The sequence below is a fragment of the Bradysia coprophila genome, assembly GCF_014529535.1.
Source record: "Bradysia coprophila strain Holo2 chromosome X unlocalized genomic scaffold, BU_Bcop_v1 contig_12, whole genome shotgun sequence".
NCBI lineage: Eukaryota > Metazoa > Arthropoda > Insecta > Diptera > Sciaridae > Bradysia > Bradysia coprophila.
In genome coordinates, this window is record NW_023503293.1 from 5822993 (window position 1) to 5849066 (window position 26074).

A 26074-nucleotide genomic window follows, 5' to 3' on the forward strand; every position below is an offset into this window, starting at 1 on the left:
ATCACAAGTTATGAAGTAATTTTATCTCAGAAAATGATTCTGCTTCAATTAGCGATAATATGAAGAAATGTTTCGAATGCATCGATTGATGTATCGACTTGTGGATCATGAATTCTCTCCGGTTAACATTGCGCCCCATCCAAGGGAATCCGTGGAACCAATGATATCCACAACTTTAGTTATTGCTAGCTGCTGTTTGCACCAGATGCAAATAGCCTTCAAGTGACTATTTGCTCCGGTTACTTAAAACGATCGAAATGCTTTACGCATTTTGTAAAAGGTTGAATCCCCTAGTAATGAAAGAAATGCCTCCTATACGCGTGTGAGCAATGTTGTATCATTTTTACAAGCCCGGGTTCAAATAGATGTTTTAAGATTATTTGCACTGTTTGCAAAGTTTTTTTTTTTCAAGAGCCAACACACTCAGACCACATGGTTGCACTTTCTTGCTATCGTTCTATTACAGTTTACAGAGTCGGGGAATTACGTCAGGGATTGGTTTTGACTGAATTTGTTGGTCAAATTCGTTATTTACAAAAATGTTTCTGGATTTTAATTCGATCAATTCGAACCACATAACGAAGGTTAGTTTTGCCAGCTGATGAAATCGATAAAATTTTCAATAACAATATTATTAACATACCAAACTATATAACGTGAATATAGGCGTGTACATGGGACACATAGAGGCAGATTCCATTTAAGTGTAATTCACAGCCACTTTACAGTTTTTCTTTCTTTCTTTTTTAACCGAAACGTTTAGCATATAAAAATAAGTGACATCTATTACGGGGTCTCCCCTAGAGGAATATATCAAAATGGATGATAACGCAAATATATATATATATATATATATATATATATATATATGAATACATACATTCGCTGAGCATCGTTCCGTTTCGCAGAAAAACGTTTAACATTGCCATTGATCCAATATGCCATTCAAAAGTCAAATGAATATCCTAAATGTTAGTACACAAATCCTTAAAATATTAATATTATTCGCTAAACCGCACAATGTAACATCATCGTATACCACCCCGTCCAGATAACAGACATACTCTCGTCTACATAATGTATATCTTCATTATACAATTCTCTATCTTCATTTATTTATTTATTTATATATAGATGTACACACATATATAGATGTATATATTGCACATACCCTCTGTGGTAATTTCCCTTATTGAGATGCCGTCGTTTTAGAAACAAAACAATATTACGGTAAGCGTTATATGTTCTTCCTTTATCTTTATTTTTCCTAACATGAGCCGGAAGAAAATTACTTTCCTGTTTATTAAATTTTTTTTTCTCTCCGTCGACTCCCTAAAACGATGAGTATTGTATATATATATATACATACCACAGTCTCGGTGTGTTGTTCTTCTGTAACAAATAAAGGTAAACGAGAAAATTGTATTTCAAACGATTAAAAGAGGTTTTTGTAAGGGATGAAATTAAAATCTGTCTTTTTATGAGATTAAGTTATTTATTGGATGTAGTTAGTTTTACGTAATTGTAATTTATGCGAGGTCTGGTGATTTAGTGAACGTGTTTGGTGTATTGAATGGGGGGTGGTAACAGTTTAGGTTGAGAATGATTGAATTCGGATAAAGCATTTGAATTTGCTTTTAAAATGGGAAATACAGAGCTTCGGAACGCCGCCACACCGTTGTATATATCCAATGTGAAAATGTGAAAGCGCAATGTAATGTAGCTCGAATATATTCGTCGTATTGAATGTCGGTGCCAGTACAAAATGTAATTTGATTAAAATTTGTAACGAAAATTTTGATTATTGAAATGGTTGTTTGCTTTGCAGCCGTTTTATGCAACGTCTTTATATTCCAAATTTCTATTAATTGTTACATGGAAATTCAGGCAGTAACAAAAGTGCGAACAATGACAAAAAACGTAGTGAAAAGAAACTTTATTTAATTGTGCCGCTTCTTAGCTCTACGGTTCTTTTTTGTGTTCGACTTTAAGCTTAGAATTTTCATCATGTACATCGAAACAATTGAATCGTGAATGGAGGCACACTACAGAAACTTTCGAGAAAGCCACAATATTTGACGGAAAATTAGGGTTAATTTATTCAGCTTTTCATGAGTGAGGTCCCGGAATAGGTCAGGCAATTTTGGAAAATGAACCCGACTTGATATGAGCCTTGATTCATTTAATTCAAATTGCAGCTCAGGTTGTGAACTTTTTGAGAAATTGAATTAGTTAAGTTTCTAGTTAAGCCTTTCTCCTGAATCAGGACAGTTTCCAAGGTTCTGGACAAATGTAATACGGCAATTTTTGTTAAGAATAGAAGTCACTCCATGGGTGGAATTTATATCGTGTTTTGATGCAAATTTTGTAAAATTTCGTAAATTTCCGAAATTTTTACAAATTTTCAGACTCAGAATTTATAACAAAAGCTAGGGGCTTGGCCTTAATTCCATTAGGGGCTTGAAAACAGCGCTGGATAGCCACTTAAGTTGCGTTGCACTTATATACTACTGTATGTTAAATACATTAGTAACTAACTTGCAGTCGGACTAGCTACTAAATTCGTTGTGACAATGCATTAAATATAGTCAATATTTATAATGAATAAATACCGAATGTATGATCTACGTTACCAAGTTAATCAGATTACCTGCGGTGGCCATACCTGCCAAACACAACACATTTTACCTGTTGCTCGAAAACTTCAACCCAATTAACGTTCATTCATACTCCAATGGTCTCGTGCATCGATACCAACGACATTAGCGACCGATTCGTCAAAACTGATCATATCCAGACAAAGCGATTAGACCAGCTTTCGTGCCACGTAAAACTATTAGCTCGACTATTCCAACATTCTCACATGTAAGAATATGAGCAGATAAGCACATGAGAAGCCGTAAGCATTTCCAACAACCTCCAAAAACAAATAATTGTCGGTCAGTTGCCAAACTTTGACAGATAGAAAACTTTTTATTGACTGAAGCAGTTTGTCGCAGATAACGTCACCAAATTCAAAACAAACACAAATGGTGGTTATCATTATCGTGCAATTGAAAATGATGTAAATCAATAAATTCTTGACAAACTGCATTAATAAAACCAACATTTCGGGTTAAATAAATTGTAATGTATAAATATCAAGCCACATATCAATTATATTTACGAGATTATTTATCTTTAATTTTCGATGTGGATGTAAAAAAAACAACATGAAATTAAAAATGGGGATACCCAGTTTACAAATGTAGAACAAATTGAATTTTAATTGACATTAAATTTAAATATTAATAAAAATGAAAACATTTTTAATTAATTTTCCAATTTAAAACGTTCGATGCAGAAGTGTGAGTCGGTTACGGCAAATTGGTGGCTAAACTAATGCTTATATATTGACTGGGTCAAAAGTTGACGAATCGGTATAATGAATGTAATCTTCAAAAAATTTCTCTACAATCCAACATTGCAGTCTGGACGCTAGTACTGTAGTAGAAGTCATCAGCATTGTAGTATTTTAGTACAACGTCCCTAATGTATTCTTTTTCCTCATATTAGTATTCGAGTTAAGTGTCCATTCCACTTAACAAAAAGTACTCCGTGAGAGAGCCGTGAGAGAGTGAGCTGTCAAATAAACAAAGGAAAAATTGAAAAAATTAAAGAGGAAACTAAGCATTATGTTCGCGTAAATTTTGTAGCCGATACGTCATACGTCTCTCTCTCTCTCTCTCTCTCTCTCTCCTTTGTTCAACTCGAACCTATATATTCTTGATGTCACTTTTTCTTCACAAAATTGAGTTTCTGTAAGGTTTGAGACAATGAAAAAAGTTTGCTGAGCGGCCACTATCGAAACCATCGTGGCTCGCAGGCGTACAGTTCTATTTTAATGTATTTACTGCAAAAGCATCGTCTCAATTAAATAGCAAAAGTGTGTAGGTATATAATGTGCATAACAGCATAACGACAGAAATCAACTCCAATTATTTGTTTGTTATATTACAGCGAGAGTATAATCAATAATTGGATCATCACATATCATCTGATGTATTTTAAAGTACACACAAGAACTCTGGATATAGCCTTTTCTTGTGAATCTAACGGAAAAAGTATAAAAGACAATAAAAGCGTATTATGTCGGTAGAAAGAAATAGAAGACACTTATGGGATCTTAAGTGTGTTTTGGCCATAAATTTTCATGCGGAAATAATACGGAATATTGCTGTTTTCAGAAAACACTCCACGTAAGTATTTCAAAAGCGAGGGTTGACTTTTCGAAATGTTTAATGCTATTATAGCAAAAGTATATATATATATATATTTAAAATGTGTCCCGACTATATTCCAGTTAAGTGCTCTAAAAACCGGAAATTCACCATGATTCAATAAAATAAGTTTACATAGTTTCACTTGCTTAGAATAATGTTCCACTCAAAACCCACAATAATGAATTACGTCTCATACATAGATTTGTGTCTTCCACAACATTTCCAACTGGAGTGTTATACTATGTGTCGCAGAGTGAATGCTTCCTTTACTCTCTGGCCCGTCACTTGCTTTGTGATCAAGTGAGATGTGTCATAACATCTTCTTTGAAGTAGACTCGGCATCAACACTTCTCGCCTAGTAGTTTATAGTAGCGTGAAGGTCACAACATGACAGGTAATACAAAATTCATTTGTATTGACACAAAAATAAGGGTAAATGGCTAAAATGCAGTATAGGTGAACAGGGGGGATCGGCGATTTTTTGACTGTGAATGGTAGAGAAATGTCCCCTGACACCATTTCAGGCGAGATTAGGGCGCGGAAAGAAATTTTAATTTTTTCATTTTCCTTGTACAAACTATATTTTTCTTTGACTCAAATTAATTTTCCTTATACAAAGTGACAAAATTAAAAATGCTTTCCGCGCCCCAATTTTGCCTGAAATGGTGTCAGGTGACATTTCTCTACTATTCCCAATCAAAAAATCGCCGATCCACCCTGTTCACATATACTGCATTTTTGCCGGATAAATCGTTGAAATAGCATTCGGTACGGACCGAGGCTGGCGATCGGGGTAATTCAATTGGTTTTCAGGAACTTCCGAATATATTTATAATAACGGAAAGATAAACTAGGCCACTAGGCAATACTTTCTACAAAAGGAAGTGCGTTACTTCCAAAATGTTATGAAATGCGAAAACAAACCACTCCGTCAAAGTCCGGGACCTGCCGCCATTTCTATTTCTGTTTTTATTTTTGAATGAATTCAGGCCAGTAGTAACCAGTATTCGCAATCCAGGCAATTTTGTGAAGCAGAACGTCAAAAATATTTTCTATGTGATAAAAAATGACCATGGAGCTGCAACGCTACAACGGAAAAATTTCAACATTGCTTGTCACATACTGGCACTTTTGTATCTGAAAAATATTGAAAATCACTTGCCTCATATATCTATTCACGATCTATTGGTTATGGCGCATACGACCAATAGAAATAACCGATAATGAAAACAAATATTTTGTGGTCAGACAAAACACATCGTAAATTTATCATGTTACAGCTGAACCAATGTAAGTAAGTAATTGCAGGTGTAGGTCCTACACTGTAGGATGATTTGTGCTTTACACCAAGCAATTTTCAAGCAAGTGTTGTCAATTTCATTCTTACACTCCAATATAGATGATGTGTACCGTACCATGTGTATGAAAACATGAACATAATTAATGTACATACGCTCTCCTCAAATTAGTCAGCATGAAAAGCATTCTATGCATATTTCGAAAAAGGATAATGTTTTTTTGCAACAACTTTTGCAACTACTTCAAAAAGTTCAAGTCGTCTCCGTCTACGCATTCGCTTGTAAGAAGTTAATCCCAGTTTAAATGAATAAAACGTGTGAGATTAAGAAAAACATGGAGATGAGTGTAAAACAATGTTTACAGATGGCGTTAGTGAGTGTTTAAAGAAAATTACTTAGTCCAATGTCAAATTTTCGTTGTCTTTATTCAGGCAATTTTCAATTTCAATCGGACGTTTTTCTCAATAAAGGCAACGAAAATAGCATTGGTCAATCTTGGACATAAATAACTGTCATACTTCGATTGGGAAATTTGTTTTTTCGTCACATGTGCGATGCATGTATCGAAAATAGCTATTAACTGTAACCATGACGCCAACGTATTTCATTTGTATGACTTTGCTGCCCAAGTCAGACCGAATGGGTTAAGTTTTATCCGTTCAGTGCAGCACTTTCTCGGATGGGAATTGTGAAAACGAAAATAATAACTAAATTTGTGGCTAATGTGAAGTGATGTCCTTGTCCGACAAGATATTAAGTAAATAGTAGCAGCAGTATCGTCATGACATAACGAACAATGTGGTTCTTTTGATGGAGATGCGATGAAACCATTTTCAAGCCACTGTAATTTCTTCTTGCCATCAATACTAATTAATGTAAATGGAAAATAAATGGTAGACCATCTATGCAGTTGTTCAGTCCATCCACATTTGCTATTTTAATCTCATTCTCTTATTATATAATGTCGTAAAACGAACTGCAAACTTCAAAGACCTTTTTGTTAACTTGTTCTAATTTTTAGAGAACATTCGAATATCTAAATGCATAAAGGGGACATGTCTAATTAGTGATTTATAAGGAAAATGAAATTTCATTGATTTAACTTCGTTTCGTTGTCACTTACTTAGAAAAAACATCGGCAGCATATTGTCAGCCATTTTTCTTATAATTCGGTAATTGGACATGTCCCCTTTCTGCAATTATTCAAATATTAAAAATATTCAAAAAGCTTTTACATAGGTTTCGACTAATACTTTCAGGTTAATAATGTCTGGGGATCATTTCAAATAATGTCTAAGGGTTAGTTCTGATAAGAGTCATTGTTTCTTATGTAAAAACTGAGGGGGACTCGAAACTGAAACACTATTTCAAATGGTAAGATCGTAACCGGTGCGGAGCTCGTAACCGGTGCTGTTACCCCTTTGCTTCTAAGCTGGCAACGATCAAAACAGCTTCGTTTCTGATTGCTTAGAGGCATACACTATTAAAAAAAATATGTTCACCGTCACCACTAAACTTACTAACCGTCAAACATAATGACAATTTCCGAGCAAAATACGTTTCCGTTTAACACAAAAACGCTGTTGCACAATATCACTAGCGATTATATTTGAGATTTAGGGACGCATCCACTAAAGAAACAGGAACACAGATGAAAGATCGTTTGCTCTTAACTTCCTACCTTGCTTCTGTAATCATGGAAATTTTCCGGTTTTTTTTATAGGAAGTCACTAAAGCGCTTTTCCATTGTAATGTGATATTTACCACAGGCTAAACAATGGAAAACGCAGCAAAATTTTCGATCTCAGCAACGGAAAATTGCTCGTGTGTTTTCGGCCTAAACCTCAAGAGAAGAGAGGGTATGTTGATCCACGTATTCTGTGGAGATGATAGTTAAGCTTACACTAATATGTTTTTTAACATAGTCTCTCTGTAGGAACTAAAAAAAACTAATCAGCATTCTGGGCTCATTTCGTCCCTATGTCCCTCAGCTTGAAAGTGAAAACGATACTAAATTGGATAAAGAAAATGTAAGTCCATATACCTGTGTGACGATGATTGCCGGAAAATCCTTTTGTCCTGAACCATTTTGCGCTAATTATTAACGGACACAAATAAATTGCAAATAAAGCGAACAACGTGTCAACTGTTACATTACACAATTTAATTACACATTTTTGTTTTCATTTAATCTTTTTTAGAAATTACTGTCGAATTTTCAATTGACGTTTATATATGCCACACATGGCCTGGTGGATGTATACACTATGTACGCTTCTCAGCATCGTATCATTTTAATCCAGCCGAAAAATAACTAATTGAATTAACTGATTTTTCCGTCAATTCAAAATCCAATATTAATTAAAGCAGGTACTGGTGCGAACAGAATTTTCACAACATTTCGAATAATCTCCACATTTTACATTATTGCGTGTACCAATCGCACAAAAGGATGCAATATTTTCACATCAAAAGAATGAATTTTGTTTGAAATTGTTCTCAAATCAATTTGTGGTTTACAATCTGTATCGCGCGCGTGTGTGTGTGTGGGTTGTGGCTCGATGCACAATCATTATGAAATATAGTTTTTTTGATACCAACATTGAAAAATGATACTTTCGCCCCGCATATGAGGGGCGAAAGTAAAAAAATGCATCCCACGGGGAGAAAGTACTTAACGAAGAGCGAACGCAACTGAACGAACAGCAAAAGTGACTGACGTCACAGAAAATGAGAGAAATGAGTCGAGTTGTCAACAAAATCCGCTCATATAATGCAGAATACTTTGATCAAAATTGTAAAACACTGTGCGCCAGTGTTCTTATTGAAATTAGCATACAAAGTTGATACTTTTTGTTACTGAATGATTTGTTAGTTATATCTTAATTTTTGTGTGTGTTATTGTTGTGATGGCTAAATTATTAAATTTTTCATATACCAGGGGCTGCCGCCCCTGGACCCCCGCATTTTCTGGCTAAATGCCTTTTTATTTCAACATTTTGTTGCGATGTTTGCGATACGTATCAATTTTCAATGTTGGTATCAAAAAAAATAGTATGAACGACTCGGGCCAAAAGTAAAAAAATTCAACCTGTGCGATTAGAGCCCTTGCCTTCGGCGCGGGCTCCAACTCTCGCACACGGTTGAATTTTTTTACTTTCGCCCCTTGTCATTCAATGTACTATTTCGTGTTCATTAAAACATTTTGGCGTGCTTGTTTACGCCGGATTTTTTTTATTTCGCGTTTTTTTTTGTTTTGTTTGGTTCATACCATCAACTTGCAATTAATGTGAAAATATGATTAAAATTGACTTCGTTGGCTTCACAATAACGTCTACATAATATATCGATGAAACGATGAGAATTTCTGATATTTAACAAACATTAATGTCGACAAAACGGTGTGTTTGTTTGCGCATTCGAAAGCTCGTACACATTTATTAACAAAACCACTTATTCGAATTGTTAAATTTATAATGAAATTGTGCGGGGTCTACATAATTTTCGACATATGTAAGAGTAGTTCTTCAGATTGATATAATACAGTTTTCGCAACAAGTGACGAAAAGTAGGACTTTCCATTGCCTTAATTGCGAAAAAAACGTTGTATACAACTCGGTTGTATAAATATAGTGGCAGTCATTTTTGTGTCGAGGTTTATTTCAGTTTAGAAAACTTTATTTCTGCAATGGCGCTGTGAAAAGTGAACTTTCTTATGCCTCATTTTAGTGACGTTTCACTCGTTTCATAACATCACATCTAGTGACGAAAACAACCTCTTTTCGCAACTTGTTGTATAAATTACTATTTGTACATGCTTAAACATTTGATTACGGTTTCACCACAAGCGAGTACGTATACCACATACATATCCCCTTTTTTGCTCATATAACTACTAATGTGCAGGATTCAAAGCATCTTTGGTAGGATTGCGTACCGATAGCGACTAGTTTATGTAAACTTCGTTGCAAATTGACTGTGTACATTACTCACGTGTAACAGCCAAAATGCCATTTTTGTATAGAATATCATTATGTTTTGAAAATATACCTCTACTCAATTCATTCAATTCCTTATATTATCGCACCGAAGGCGGGCAGATAATCGTGTATTTTGTGTGCAACAGTATTTTCGTACCAAGACACAAGTCTTAAGTTTTCCTGACGAGCGAAGCGAGTAACGAAAACTGGGACGTGTGCTGAAAAAATTCATTTCCTGTCGAGGTACAAACAACCTCGGACAACGATTGATCGATCAAATTCAATATGGTGAATGAGAAGTGTGCATATTTTCAATTGATGTGTTTTGTCTATTTCAGTTGTTCAATGCACAAAACGTTGTTCGTACCTCGACACCCAAGTAGCATTTCAGAAAAAATAACTTATTCGTTAGAATAACGTTGTAGCAACGTTGTCACAACGGTTTTGCAACCGTTGTTGCCCGGTTATAGTTTAACCTAGGTCAATTAACCGTTGGATAACAGTTAAACAACGAAAAAGTTAAAAATTTAAGGTAGAGCAACTATAATTTTTAACTTTTTCGTTGTTGAACGGTTATCCAACGGTTAATTGACGTAGGTTAAACTATAACCGGGCAACAACGGTTGCACAACCGTTGTGGCAACGTTGCTACAACGTTATTTTAACGAATAAGTTATTTTTTCTGAAATGCTACTTGGGAGGAAATGACGACTTTTTCAGCACACGTCCTAATTTAAAACTTAGGACTGGTGCTGAAAAAATCGTCATTTCCTGTCTTGGTACGAAAAGTACTATCAGTTGTCCGGTGCACAAAAGAATTTTCTAAGAGAAATTCCTTCGGGGATATTCAAGGACCTTTTTTGAAATTTCAAAGTATTTTAAACGATTTTCAAGGATTTTTCTATGGTTTTTAGGTATTTTCAAGCAATTTTACACTATTTTGAATGAATAGCAAATAGCGACACTTCCCCGGCGTACGTATCTGATATGAACAGTTTTTTTCTGCACACAAAAAATCACTCAACTTTAGAAGTTTGATCGTAACGGTTTAACGCACACCCGTAATTAATCATTTACTATAATGATTGTACGATTGGGATATGTTCTTGCCAACCCGCCCGACCTATTTCTTTATCTCAGAACTTAATTAAATTTCACATTTCATTGCGAACCATTGAGAATCGCTAAATGTTTTCAACTGTGTATTACTCAACACGAAACAATTCACCGGAATCCATTCACAAGTTCTAATACTCAAAATGCTCCGAATTGTAAAAACAAAGCTTAGAATGTGTAATTATATCTTAAACTGAATTTAATTGGATTTATTTAAGATATGTTGTAAGTCTACTATCAAAGTTGCTAACTGGTGTGGTGTACACTCTCTATATTGTGGTTGTTTCATCTTAACGATTATACATTCCATTTAATAAAATCATTAGCATGCACTGCATGGCATATGTATACATATGTACTTTGTGCGATGCTTGTTACTTGTAGGCTGCAGGCTGCATACGTTGAAAATGTGTTTATCTCATAGAGTCGATTCGATAAGTCTTCTGACATGATGCTCTAGTTTATAAAGATTTTCGTTTTATCAAACGACCCGCCCGCACACACACACACACACACACACACACACACACACAATTTCAGATTAGTAGGAAATAGGAAACTTGAAGTTGATGATATAATTGATTTTAATTTTGACTTAATAACGTTTCCATTTGATCAATTCGGAATGGAAGCCAAAGTGAAGAAACCGAATAGTGGTCGTCCACAAATGTCGGTCTAGTGTATTTTGAAATTTTTAGATCCATCTTCTCCTCCTTGTCGATCATTTCCCCACACATTCAACATGGCATGTCAAGATTACGAGTGATTCCGAATCGTTCGTTATATTCACAGATAAAGTCAGTTGCATCGTTTGACGATAATTAAACTAGAAATGAAACGCAAATTCTAAGAATTTCAAATTGCACTTTTACGAGCACACGAACAAGTTTTATCAAAGAAGAAATTATACGGAAATAGTAGAGTAGGTTGACTTTGTTTATGTAAAACTCGTCTCTTTATTCATTTTAAATTCATATTAGATATTAGATGCTGAGCAGCTAAATCTGCTCTTCCACAAAGCGCATCAGTTTTGCATATCTATGTCAAGTGTTAGTAAATTTGCTCAGACAATAAAAGTTTGCAGTCCCAGAATATAAGTACCATGTTAAGCATCGTAAGGTTTAACTTGTTATGCTTTATAGAGATTACTCTGAAAGCTTTTTGAGTTTCGCTTGAGTTGCAATAAAAGAAATCTCCTTGAGAAGCTTGAAATGTCGTTAAAGTTTTCGTCAAATCAATATGATTTACGCTGTTAAGTCATACAGACGACCGATAAATAGTATTAAGATTGTCTTGCAGTCAGTGAAACAAACAAATTAACTTTATATACGGGAGCACACAGGCAATTAAAAATCGATTTCGATGAAAGTCTTTCTCTTGTTTCGTGATATAATATCACTTTCGAAGCTTAAGGGTATGTAAAATCGTCTATCAGCGGACGCCTGAGTTTCTATGGTGAGCGAATAAAACTTGCTGGAGACGATTGAGCTTGAAAAACTATGGAACAAATCCGTTATTGGCGGAGAAAAGATTTTGATAGCGGAGATCGCCGCAGAATATGGGTTTGAAAATGCAGACCTTCGCCAATTGCAACAGTTTTGTATGACCAGTTACCTCAGATCAAATTTTTAACACTTTAAGGCAATAGAGGAAGAATCAGTCTAATGCCTGAAACTACGGTTTTTCCTTGAAACTAGAGTTTTCAGTCTTAAAAATTGTAACGCAACAGACCGTTATTGTCTTAATGTCCCAACGAATTTATAAACGTTGATCGAAACATCGATTTCAAGGGCGTGCATTCACAGTATAAACGGATCAAATATCTTCCATGTTTTACCATTTTACCGCCAAAAGTCTGCAGTGATGGTCAATATTATTTTCCCAAAGTTTGGGACCCAAACGCAGTTCACCGTTTAGGTCACGTTTAGAAAATGCTCATAGAGGAAATTCTCTATCTGTGCATGGGCATTATTAACACGGCGTGCTAAACGGAGTGACTGCGATTCCAACTTAAGACGCCAACAACAATCTGCATCTAAAGGCTAGGTTATGGTTAAATATTTTAGAAAATTTCGAGAAAATTCTAGAAAATCTAGAACATTCAAACAAAATCAGGAAAATTTAGAAAGTTTGAAAATTGTTTTTTTTCGAATTTTCTTGTTTGTATTTTTCGATTTCGAAAAAATTAAGGAAAGTTTAAAAATTTGGAAAAATCAAAAAAAAATATTCGCAAGTGATCTGTGTATACCTGTAAAAGCAGCACTACGGCTCCAAATTTTATAATTTTTGTAGTGTTATGTACACAAATGTAATGTTTGAATGTAATGTAATGTTTTAGTTCTCGTGCTGCTTTAACCTTTTGTGTGTTCTTGTTTCGACGCATTATGTTAAAACCAATGAAGTAAAAGATTGTGTGTTAGACACTATGAGTTGTTTGTGTGAGTCTTAGACTAATCATACCTATATCTCGTCGTCCGGAATTTTGTGCTAATTAGTGTAGCTTGAGGCCATACTTCACTCACTACGAGATTTTCTTATACTGATTTTTTTCAGTATGGTTGCTACACAGAAGGCTAAGAAACAGTTTCAGTCAAATTAACTTCGATCGAAGGTTTTTTGCGAGATTTTCGCATTGTTTTTCCGTTTCGTTGTTGCTGCTGTTTGCCGGTGATTGTGCAATTTTCAATGGCTGGATGAATGGTGTAAATGGGTGGATCATACGGTTGGTGATGTAAGAATCGTGAGTACGACGCATGCAAATTTTTTGTTTTTTATTTTTTACTTTTGCTTTTGGAGCTCAGGCTCAATGCTTTTGTTTGCTTTGCCGCATTTTTTTGGTGATTTCTCAGCAGCTTTCCGCGATTTCCCCAAATTTTCCATCAGCAGATTGCAATGTATTAATGCAAACTATCCTACACTTGTTCATGGAAAGTTTTGCTGCTGTCTTGTGTAAGAGGCTAGCGAAGCAACTGAAGATGGTCAGTGCACTGTGACCTGTGACCGCCGCTAGTTCTCGAGTTCGAAACAGCTTTTCTTTTTTCTTTTTTACCACTTTACGTGATGTGCGGGAGAGGAAAGAGCTATAGCTCTGTTCGTAGGTCCAAAGGATGTTTCCTTGAACTTCAATAAATGTGAAAAAGTTTGTCTTGTTTCGGTTTTCTGTGTACGGAATTTCGGTTCTTGCAATTTGCGACCCTGAGCTTTTCGTCTCAGGTAAATCAAAATTGGTATGTACGAAGTTGTACAATTAGTCTAAGAATATATTTTTATTTTTATTTTTTATTTTTTTATTTTTAATCGTTTTACGACCAAACAAACAGGCCGGGGCCCAATAACATGTTAGTCGGGAAAATACAAGAAAATCAGAAGTACAATGCCAAGTTTCTTTGCCAGAAAAACAATAATAAACAAATTAGTAACTGAAAGTGTCTCTAACGAGCTTCTTAAACACCGAAAGTCTAGCATCCATAATATTCAAATCGGAGAAGAACAAGTCATGATGCTCTTGAATTCGGAAAATCGGTGAGTTCCTCTGGATATTGGTCTTAATGTTGGGTAGGTAGAACACATTCCTTTGTCGGGTGGATCTAGTACGATGATCAAACGAAAGCTGGTGACGAAGTTTAGAATCGATTCGGCTATGAATCAATTTGAATAGGATCATTTCATCGTTTTCCAGTCGCCTGGATTCCAGCGAATGAAGTCCAAGATGTTGTAGTCTCTTGTCGTACGATTGTCGTTCCATGTTAAACTTGTAGAAAAACATCCTCGAGAATTTCTTTTGCACTCGCTCCAACTGATCGATTGAGTTGTGATAGAACGGACTCCAAACGGACGAACAATATTCAAGTCTGCTACGAACAAGAGAATTATAGAGTGTCACAAAGCTCGACCGATCGGAAAAATATTTGCCACAGCGGAAGATAAATCCAATAAGCTGGTATGACTTCCTCGTAATGAAATCAACGTGATCGCTGAATGACAGCTTATCGTCGATAATGACTCCAAGATCGGTTTTTGATCGCACTCGGTCAATAACCTGGCCACATAGCATGTATGGAAATGAGATCTTGTTGGGACTGTGCGTGAATGACATGACAGCGCACTTCTTGTGGTTCAGACTCATGTCGTTCGATCTGCACCACCGCTCAACCAGCTCTAGGTCATTTTGTAGGAGTAGGCAGTCATCCTCATTGATGATTGGGCGAAAGACTTTCAGATCGTCAGCAAAGCCGAGTCCAGAATCTGCAGATAGAGACGTGAGTAAATCATTGATGAAGATTATGAATAAGAGCGGGCCAAGTATTGATCCTTGCGGAACTCCTGAGGTAGGAAAAATTCTGCTGGACGATGAACGACCAATTACCACCAGCTGCGAACGATCCCTGAGGTACGACGCAAACCATTGGACTAGGTTTGAATTTATTCCAAGTCCCTTTAGTTTACCAATCAGGCGTCCGTGGTTCACTTTATCAAAAGCCTTCGTGAAATCCGTATAAACTGAATCAACTTGACCACCATCCGCAATATTGTTTGCCAACATCGATACGTATTCCATCAGGTTCGTCTGTGTTGACCTCTTACAGAAAAAACCGTGCTGAGAATGGTGAATTTTATGATTAATCTGATCAAACAACATGGTGAAAACCAGTCTCTCAAAAACTTTAGAAACAGCACACAAGATACTAATCGGTCTGTAGTTCGACACATCCGCTTTATCTCCGTCTTTAAAGATTGGTGAGACGAAGCTCACTTTCCACCTAGATGGAAACTTTTTTTCAGCTAACGATCGGTTAAAAAGGATGGTAAGCGGCAGATCCAGGGAAATAGCCAAATTTGCAAAAAACATCATGGGAATGTTGTCTGGGCTGCTTACCTTGTGCACGTTAAACGTCTTCAGCGCATCTCGTACTTGACTTTCCGTGAGTACTATAGTACGTATAGTCTGCTCGGATCGGACAATTAAGCACACTGGTCAAAAAAACCATTAAAAATGCAACACACTCAATATTATTGCCTCCATTGCGGTATGAACATTCTGTATCAAAACAAGCTTAAAGCGTGATCCGAAACAATATCAGACGTTTTAGAATCTGATATGTACACGCAAAACCAGCCAGCGTCGACATCTATATTCCATATTCGCTCTGTTGGAAGATATATATTTTTGTTGTTGTGTTGGATTACATTTATTAATAAAAGCAAGTAATGACACGAATCACATTTTAGGGTTGTAAAAAATATTAAACATTTTTAACATTTTATTTGGCTGGTGAGCTGAAACACACCGAAAATGTTATACAGACATTTTTGCAGCGCTCGAAATAACATATGCTTTTTATATGCTCTGAAACATATGAAAGTCACTCGCGCTAATAAAGAAAACACAATAAAGTATCTATCTTGGGAATATGTTTTATGGAGGGGATCTCACAGTTTTCCATGCATACCATTCATACCGCTACCAGTATTATCATATAATATGGATGTACGTATATGTTATGTGGGTAAGAGGGATATGTGCTTTAGTAATGTTCAAATGTAAATAAAATAAAAGCATTTATTTTCATTAAGTACATAACATGTGCTTTTACTATACGTAATAAACACTGACGAGAATACAATATTTTATATTTTCGGTACGTGAATATGTGCGGATTTTTTTTTATAATAATTTGCAGAGTGGCGTAAATGCATGGAATAAGAGGGTGAATTATTGTAAATACTAATGCCATTGGTAAAGAATACTGTATTGTATGAGAGATAGAGAGAGAAAAAAAAGTTCTGTGAATACATCATTATACCGGACAAAAAGTTTTTGTCGTTTCAATTTTCTCGAGCCGAAACACTCAGGTTGATAGCTTTTACTTATGGATGAGTTAACTTTATTATGGCTATATAGTCTGATCTATCTAAAATTGTAGCGGTTTATACTTTTATTCGCAATTTCGGGCCATATTAGCCCTATTCACGTTAAAACAGAACGGTTCAGAACGTTTGGCGAAATGTCGTTTTCGTTTCTGTATCGAATACTTAAATATCTGAATTCGAGAACATAAAAATTGTTAGGAGGTTAGAAATGTATAGAAACGTATATATTTTCGATTGCGTGGCTCGACCTCTAAACATTTTTTCCACAAATTTTGATGTTATTCCCAAAGTTCTGATCCGATGGAAAGTCCGTTTGCACTCAAAAGAAAATCCTTTGTTGAGAAAATTCTCAAATTCGTTGAAAATCTAGAAAATTTTCAGAACATCGTTGAAAATTTTCTTTCAGAAAATTTGTTTTGCACTCAAATAACACGTTTTGAATCCTTTTTAAACATTAGTAAGATTATGGTCATATCAATCACTTTTCCAAGCATGCAATAGTGGAATGCTTTTTTCGCACTCTATATACCTCGGCTCCGCCTCGGGACGACATTTTTGATTCGTCTAAATACTTTCATATAAGTATCAGGTGGTCTATCACTAGTAGTCACAGCAACTCCTACCGTTAGTCAGCAATCACTAAAGTTTTACAAGAGTGAAATGAATAAATAATAACTTTCTTGCTGCATGAGTGCAATTGGAGCATTAAATTTGGTTGTCTCTTTTCTCGTTGTCATGGCAGAAAATACGTATTTTTTTGTGAGCAACGAGAAACCTATTAAAAAATCCGACGTTCGTGTGTTTGATTTTCTTTTGTTGTGTGAATAAGTGCTACACTGAATACAAAGAAAGTTTTATATATATTTCGTAAACATCGCAGTTCTTTCTAATTTCAAATTAAAAATTTCTTCTTGTACGACGGACTGCACAATTATTGTTTATTCAGCTTAATTTCGATATTTACAACTAAAATTCTTATGGCATTACCAGGAACAAAGTGTTGTTATTCCATTTCTACGAAAACATAGACCGGAAAAATTTCTGCGACAATTGAAAAGCACACACACTCGACATGAGACGACACATCTCATTGTCGTCCAAAAATAATGTACAGTACATTACGTTCTCGTTTGTAGATTCTTATTTTGCCGAGAGGGAGGTTTGTAGCCAGAGCCGAAGGCGAGGGTGCTGCAAGTAATGGTACGTTACAGCATTGGTGAATTGTTAAAGTAATTCAGCCTTCATTGCATGAGTTTGAATGTGTGCGTTAATATCTGAGTGTGAATGTTTGTGGAACGAGTGGAGGCGAAGTCGTAACGAGTTGATGCCTTTCACACGATGATATGTATTCACGAACACATTAAAACAAGATTGTACTACATTGCCGGTCGATGATGTACCATGACAGTCAGTAGGGATAGTATAATAGTTATTTTCCTGACGCATGCTAAAATGCTTTTTTAGCGAATGAGGGGTTTCAGGCACAAGCCGGATGTGAGTTCTGGCGTCGAATTCGCTAAAGAAGCTTTTCAGCATAAGTTAGGAAGGTTAGGAACAACGTTTTTTCCTAAACGATTGACACGTAGTTGCGATATGTTACCACTAGTTAGGAAAAGCACTTTATAAGTGCTGTCGTGATGGTGATGTTACATTTTCAACCGAAGGTGATACCATACACATCTTATATATTAAAAATCTACTACACAGTTTTTTGTGCAAACCCTTTTAACAACGATCCAATGGTGCTTGTTTGTTTTTTTTGTTCATTTTTTCTAGTCTAACTGTACCAACAATCTCAGATCGAAAAATCGAACAGACTAGCCCAGCCCTGTTTCTGTGTGAAGCGAACAAACAATAATCTTCACTTTTCGCATTGCAAAATTATATTCTACTAATCTGAATCCATCGCTCCTTATACAGCATAAACATTTCAAGTCTTACACCAGTTAAACAAAAAAAAAGGCGAAATTTACATTAATTCGCTTTTTTATCTACTTCAATATAAACAACACAAATCGCAAAACGCAGAACATTCCGTGTAGCATGTTATCTGCACATAAACCCCAAAATCAATCAATCTGATGGCGGAAGAATGTGTTTTCTGACACCAGAGCATATTGGTACAAAACCACTTTAGGATTTTTTTTCGGGTTTACATTTAAATAGAAAATCATTTATCATCCTACTTCTTTTTCTATATTCTTTCATTGTGAAAGGCTCTGTGTAAAAAGATGTATATTTTTTCGAAAAGGAAGAGGTAGGATTTGGTAGGTATCCGTATCTTGTATTATATTCTCTATTTGATTTTTTTTTTCTTTTTCTCGGTTACCAGCCATAAGTTCTGGATATCCGATTCCATTTATTTATTTTCGACAATTTATTGAATGCCATGTATCTAATAAGAGTGTATTATATGGGTGTATATTTCCTGCAGAGTTTGAGCGATTGAATATCGAAAATTCGATGAAAAATCATTTAGAAATCTGAAATGAGTTGTAAAATCCTGATGACAATCCGATTTTCGATTCAAATTTCCCGATTTCAATCCCATTGTCAATCCTTATCGTAGATAAAGAAGAAAAAAATCAAAGGTCATCGGTGTAAACACATTTCTCGTTCGTATAACAAAGTATAGAAAGGGAAAAAAAAAGATTTTTCAATTACGGTCGGCGTCATTTCATTCAGCTACACGTTTCTTTCAATTCTTCAGTTCCCATGAGTTTTTATATCACGATCTTGCTCCGGAAAAGCTCCCGAAATCACTGCGATTAAAGCGATTGGAGGTATCATCCATGCTGTACTTGTGCACTAAAAAGAGGGAGTGAACAGGCCGCGAGCGTCGCTGGAGTGCGGTCATTAATTCAATCGTGGGCAAACGAACTCATTTTTATAGAGTTCACAGAGAAATTCTGAGTGACTTGACCAACATTTGGAGAAACATCCTTTACGAACTATGCTCAAATTTAAAGACTAAAATACAATACGGACTAATCTCAACATAATTTCCCATAAATATCGAGCTTGTTCAAACGACAAATACAAATTAATCATTTACATAACGATACAAATTAAATCACTTTGTAACGATCATAGATAAAGTGCAAACGTAACGATTATACATCGAAAGCGTAAAGAATTTGGGAAAATCCAAGAAAATATAGAGAAATGGTTTCCCAAAAATTGTCCTGCCTCCAAACACAAAACAACATATGTTCAATGATGAAATATACTCACCCCAATCTTTGGTCTTTTAAACTGTTAAAATGTCAGAGGTAACATGACTTTCTCCTCTCCGTCCTGTCCCAACCATTCTTCAATCAGATTTTTTTTTGAGATGTCGCCACTAGTGCGTTCTCAAATTTGTGAACGATCCCCCAGATGCTAATATACTCGTTGATGTGCTAAAAGCTGTTCGTCTACGTTTATAAAATAATTTGAAATAAAAAAAACCGCATGAATATCAAAACAAACACACGATGCCTCGATTTTTATTGCTTAAGCCTCAAAGCTGATATTGAATCCACGTCTGTTTAAAATCACCCCGTGAAAATAATTACGAATTTTTCTCATATTTCGACACACGACATGCCGTTGAATACTAATGATTGCCATATCGCTACCTACCTAAAAAAAACGAGAAAAAATAATAATCCCAACTGAAACAATAACACAAATTCCAATATATATTCCATTTCCCCTGAGTTTTTAACTCGTAATTCAATTTTCAAAAATTATTGTTTACTGATTCAAAAAATAAATATGAATTAGTTGTAGCGGTGTGTGGCTGTGTGTCTGTGTCTATGTCTATAACCATCCCATGTATATGTTTAGATCACATCTCTCACTTACAGGCGACGAAATCGTTTCCCAAAGACAAGACGAATAAAGAAAAAGTATCAAACAAACAGTTGCCCTTATTTCATAAAACTTAAATCGCGTTTTAATGTAAAATTTATCTCAAGAATAATATATTCTAAGCAGCATCTTAGCATGAGACGACATAAATACTTCGGTGGTGTTCCTGGAAAGCTTTAAATATGGTTTTAAGTAGATAACGTGCGTTCAACTCAAATCCAGAGATCCAACAAAAAAAAGAAGGAAGAAAGGAAAACAGAATACCTGAACGAGGGTAATGTTTTCTGCCGTAATGATGACGCTATTTTCCATTGAGAATTTTAATACATTGTAATGCTGTTCGAAAAGGAAAACGAAATAAGAGGAAAATCGGTAAACACTTAAGAATGTTACTGTGTATGGAATGTGGAGGGTTTCTTTTGCAAAACAGACGACCGAAATCTGTACCGATTTTTATTTTTGTAAACATTTTTATGTGCCTAGATACGAAGTGAACCACAAAATCCACAACCACTTTCAAAATTTGTTTCCGGCCCCTGTTTGGTCGGTGGGATGGAGGGGACCGAAATCTGAAAAGTGAAAACAAGTAGTTCCCGTTACTCGTCTATTCGGATGAAATAGGTGGACGCGTACCAACCACACAGTTATACATTTTTTATAAGTGATCTCTATGTATAGATGATTTTGACAATTTTAATTTACATAACCCATGGTGACCTGTCACCTGTGCTACCGTATAACGCATACAAACCTTAGAGAGGCGAATTCTGTGAGAGAAAATATATGAAATTCTCTAAAAAATTCGCCGCTCTCATGCTTGTTTTCCACTTAAAGTGTCCACTCCACTCAACAAAAAGTACTCCGTGATAGAGCCGTGAGAGAGTGAGCTGTCAAATAAACAATGAAAAAATAAAAAAAAAGCAATTCTGTCTCTCACACGGAGTACTTTTTTCGTAAGAGAGGAAACTAAGCATTACCAAAAAAGTGCTCCGTGTGATAGACAAAACTGATTTTTTCAATTTTTGCTTTGTTTATTTGACAGCTCGCTCTCTCATAGATCTCTCACGGAGTACTTTTTGTTGAGTGGAAACCATACTTAAGGTTTTTATGCGATGTACGGTAGTGTGGGAGAAAAACAGATAAGAAAATGTCACTTTTCAGATTTCTATCACCTTCCAATGACATAAGGGCCCAAAAGAAATTTTGAAAGTGGTTTTAGATTCTTGGGTTCAATTCCTGTCTACGCACACAAAAATGATTCCACAAAGTAATCGGTTCGATTTCGGTAGGCTGTTTTTCAAAAGAAGCCCTCGTGTTGTATAATGCATGAGAGAAAAATACGAAATTTTTAGAGAAAAACGCCTCAGATTGAAACACCCCCTTAGTCATATTGTTTTCGTCCTTGCCTTCTGCTTCTTTGGTGCTGACGAGATTACACTGTACGGTCAAATAATTTTTTATCTGTAACCCAACCATCTTAATTCGGAAATAAACCATTCAATGCATCTGCATTTTTATGCAAAATAGAAATTAATTTATCGTAATATTTCAAACTCATTGTGCGGAGGGGTATTTAAAATCGTCATAAAAATGAAAACGTTTTGTCGACATACGATAAAACAAAAACAGAAAAAAATAGAACGGAGAAAGCTTCGCATAATGTTCTCTGCTGTTATTTTAATTCCATATTACAACACACATAATCACACCAATATATTTCCGCAATGTAATTTTTATGAATAAAATTATGCATTAACGATGTTATTTCACCATATTTGTATTCAGATTTTAAGAAAAGGTGAGATGATAAATGATTGCCATTTTTATGCAAAGCCCAAATAAACAGGGCTTATAAAGCAATATTTTGTGTACGAAAATGTTTGCACCGTTCGAGGAAAGGGCGGCACCAGAAAACATACAATAGACGTGAATATATGATTTTTTATGTGATTTAAAAAACTGCTTAAACGTATGATAAGCAAGAGAGAGATTTTATTGTTGAAATGTTTTTTTTTTTATTGTGTGTGTTTGTGATGATATGTCGGACGCTTGCATAAAAAAAGATATAAAGAAACGGCCAACCAAATTGAACGTTAGTTTACAATTAGCGAGGGGAAAACCACCGCAAGAAAAAAGGTGGTCACAGAATAAGCGCAAGCGGAAAAAAAATTTAAAGAGTTGTGGAAGGGTTTCAATAAAGGTTGTAAAATGTAGAAATTAATTAACATTGATTATAATATTCGCATCTTTTCATTTTCCTCGCAACCAATTCAATACTTTCCAGTCTTGTAATGTGCGGAATGGCGGTAAAAAATGAGGATAATGGCGATCACTTAGAACAATGTCAAATATTAGTAGATTATGCACCTCTGCAACGCACTTCAAGTATGAGTGGTACTCTAAATAGGGTACTGAAACTTGGCAGTGTGTCATGTAAAATAGAGTACTTTCTGCAGCTGACCACTATGATCACTTTTGCTTGAACATGGTTGACCTCTGTTATGTTTATTTTGACGATTCGGAAGGTATGTATCGAGCCGAAGGCATTGTACATAATCCAAATCTTCAAAATAAACATTTAGGACAGAGGTGCACACGCTATTTTATCTGCCGAGAACAGATGAACAAATTTTCCCTATATGTATTATCGAGATTATCTGACGAGGCAGGTAACATTTTTAAATGATCGGAATTACCCACTCAAAAAAAAAACATCAAACGAGTTTAAGGGTAACGCAAACAGTAATGGAGGCAACTGGGTAGTAACAATGAGAGTTGTTGGTGTAAAAAGTAACAATCAGAGAACATTGTAGAAATGACAGATCACTGATGGAGGCACACCAATTATTTATGCAGTGATAGTACACCAGTTAGGATTGGTTTACTCTTACCAAGAAAGTACTCCGTGTGAGAGACAAAATTGATTTTTTTTTTCATTTTTGATTTGTTTACTTGACAGCTTGCTCTCTCACGGCTCTCTCACGGAGAACTTTTTGTTGAGTGGAAACCATACTTTACAAGACTCATCACCTTAAACTCCGTTTAGGAATCGGTTCATCCGTTTACATGACAGTTAAACAAAAGCCAATGATTCAAAATGAATTCAATTTTTCATCATAAACGGAGGCAAAACGGAATGAAAACGGAGAACTTTTTTGTAAATGGAGACTGCTTAAGAATTTTGCCGTAGACAACCCCCTCCTTTCACATTCAACTCCTTCCTACTCTCACCTTTAATTTCTCCAACAATAGCGTATTGTTGGAAAATCTTGGTAAAAAACTTGTACTACGAGTAGAAAAGTAGAAAATTAGCGAAATATTCTAAGATTTACTCACTGCAAAAAGACACTTAGGGCCAGCAGCCTTCCACTCTAGGGCCCAAACTCACGATCCACAATAGAGTAGGGAATTTGTTTTCGCATTATTCGTCCGTCAAGCGAGTCGCCACCAGTCGGCAGTGGGTTTTGAATTTTTATGTGTGTTAACATTGGGGCATTGTACCCCCTGAAAAACCGTGCTTTGACCTACACAAAGAACACTTACGCGAACTAACCTTAATCTATTTTTTTTTTTAACTCATTTTGCGTGGGTTGGTATAGTTAATACCTATCATTTGTCCTGTACTTTCTACGGGTCTAAACAGAGCGGATGGTTACTCTTATCGCCTAAAAGTGTACGAATATTTCAGAACAAAAAGAAAATATTAAAATTTTCCAGTTAAATGTCTTCATTTTTCGGAAGAGAATACCTACTTTCACTCAAAGAAATGTATGTGTGGTGTTTTGTCTGTTTTCGTGTCAGATTCGCATATTATTTACATTATTCATCTCGAGATAGTCTACATTTTTCATGTTAAATATAATAAATGAAAAAAGCAGATATGTGCTCTACACACCTTGACTTTCAAATTTATAAAATACGCAAAGAATAGAAAGAAAAAGAAGAAGAATAAAAGCACGCTGAAATTTAGATCAGTTTCACGTTTCACCCTTATAACAAATAAATAAATGAGAGCAATTTCTTGATAGCATAAAATAGTTATTCTTTTTACTTTACTTCTCCTGAACAAACACAGACACATAATACTACATTTCCGGTGTACCTGGTAAAGGACTTAAAAGTTTCTTTTACTCGGAAAATTATTCAAGAAATATTTTTGTGAATGCGAGATGAACATTATGTGTGTGTGTGTGTGTGTGTGAGTTTGATGATAAATATGTGTGGATAAAAAAAGATTTTTTCTCACAAAATTCAAATCATTATTCCTGAACATGATTCCGTGTAATTTCTTTTTGGAAAATTATTTTTTCTTCTTTTTTTTAAAGAAAAATTGTTATTAATAACGACAACTGAGCGTTTTCACATCATGTTAAGTATGTGTACGTGGTGAAAGTGAAATGATTAATGCCTTCCATTTAGATGATTTTAAAATCAGCATGGATTTTGTAAGATCTTTGTGTAAAATTGTTATATGCATTATGAATGAGGATGAGGATATATGTTAGTACTCCATTTGGAATTAGTCAGATATTTATTGGAATGACATGCGTCTACTCTGCAATATCGTAAAATGCAGTGTACATTAATGTAGGCCTTTACTCATTGTGATTGGGAAATGGGAATGCATTTTGAAATGAATTAAACTTTAACGGTTCATTGACAAAGTGCGCACGTCATTAGGGAGATGAAGAGTCAGAAGAAAGCGTGGACTTCATCAATTAAATTAGCTACACATTTGTGCGTATGACTCGCACTTTGTGAATGGCTTCTTAGATTGAATTGACTTTGACACAGTCTACGTACAGCAGGTAAAAATTGAAAAATTCGTGTTTCGACGTGTTGGAGATTTGTTTCCTGGCAGGACAAAGTCTTTTTAAAATAACAATAACCTGTTTAATACACTAACAAAAAAAGAGTTGGAAATCTTACCTATTGCAGGTTACCCCACGTTACCTGAAATAGGTAAGATTTTCAGCACTTTTTTGTCAGTAAAGACCATGAAGTATGTCACTTGTATGTACGAGAGTATGATGCAAGATACGGGTGAAATTGGGTTAGAAAGAGATGCAAACAGACGTCACGCGTGACATCCTTCATGAATAATGCCTGAACCCAAAGCACCTAGCAGGGTAATAGAAAAAAATAAAGTAGTATTTTAATCGAAGTATGCGAAAATTTCCATACCTTTTTTTCATAATGTCATTCCAAAATTACCATTAAGGCTGCTAATGGTATTATTGGTACCAAAAAACTACTTTATTTGACGTGTAAAAACCTCTATTACCCTGCTAGGTGCTTTGCTGAACCACAATATTTTTGAAGCCTTGTAAGACTGTGATATTTCTTGCTGTTCACTTTTTGCATAACGGATTGCCAGAAGAATCGGTTCATTTGAATCAACTTCGTATGTAGTTGTAGTATGTATTGCAAAGGACGTCACTCAAAGTGGTTTGAAACGAGCTAACGTCAACGTTGCATTAGAAAGAGTTAAATGAACAGTTTATTCTAAAAAAAACTATTTTATTTGATACCGAGATGTTGTAAGCTCTACAACCGTTTCTGTGTGTTCCAATTTATTGATTTCATGAATACTGGAACACAAGCATGACATAGTAACCACGCGACTAAAGTTTCTACAGACTTCTCAGCAGCATTACATATTTCCCCAGCTTAAAAACTTTGGTGTCAATTT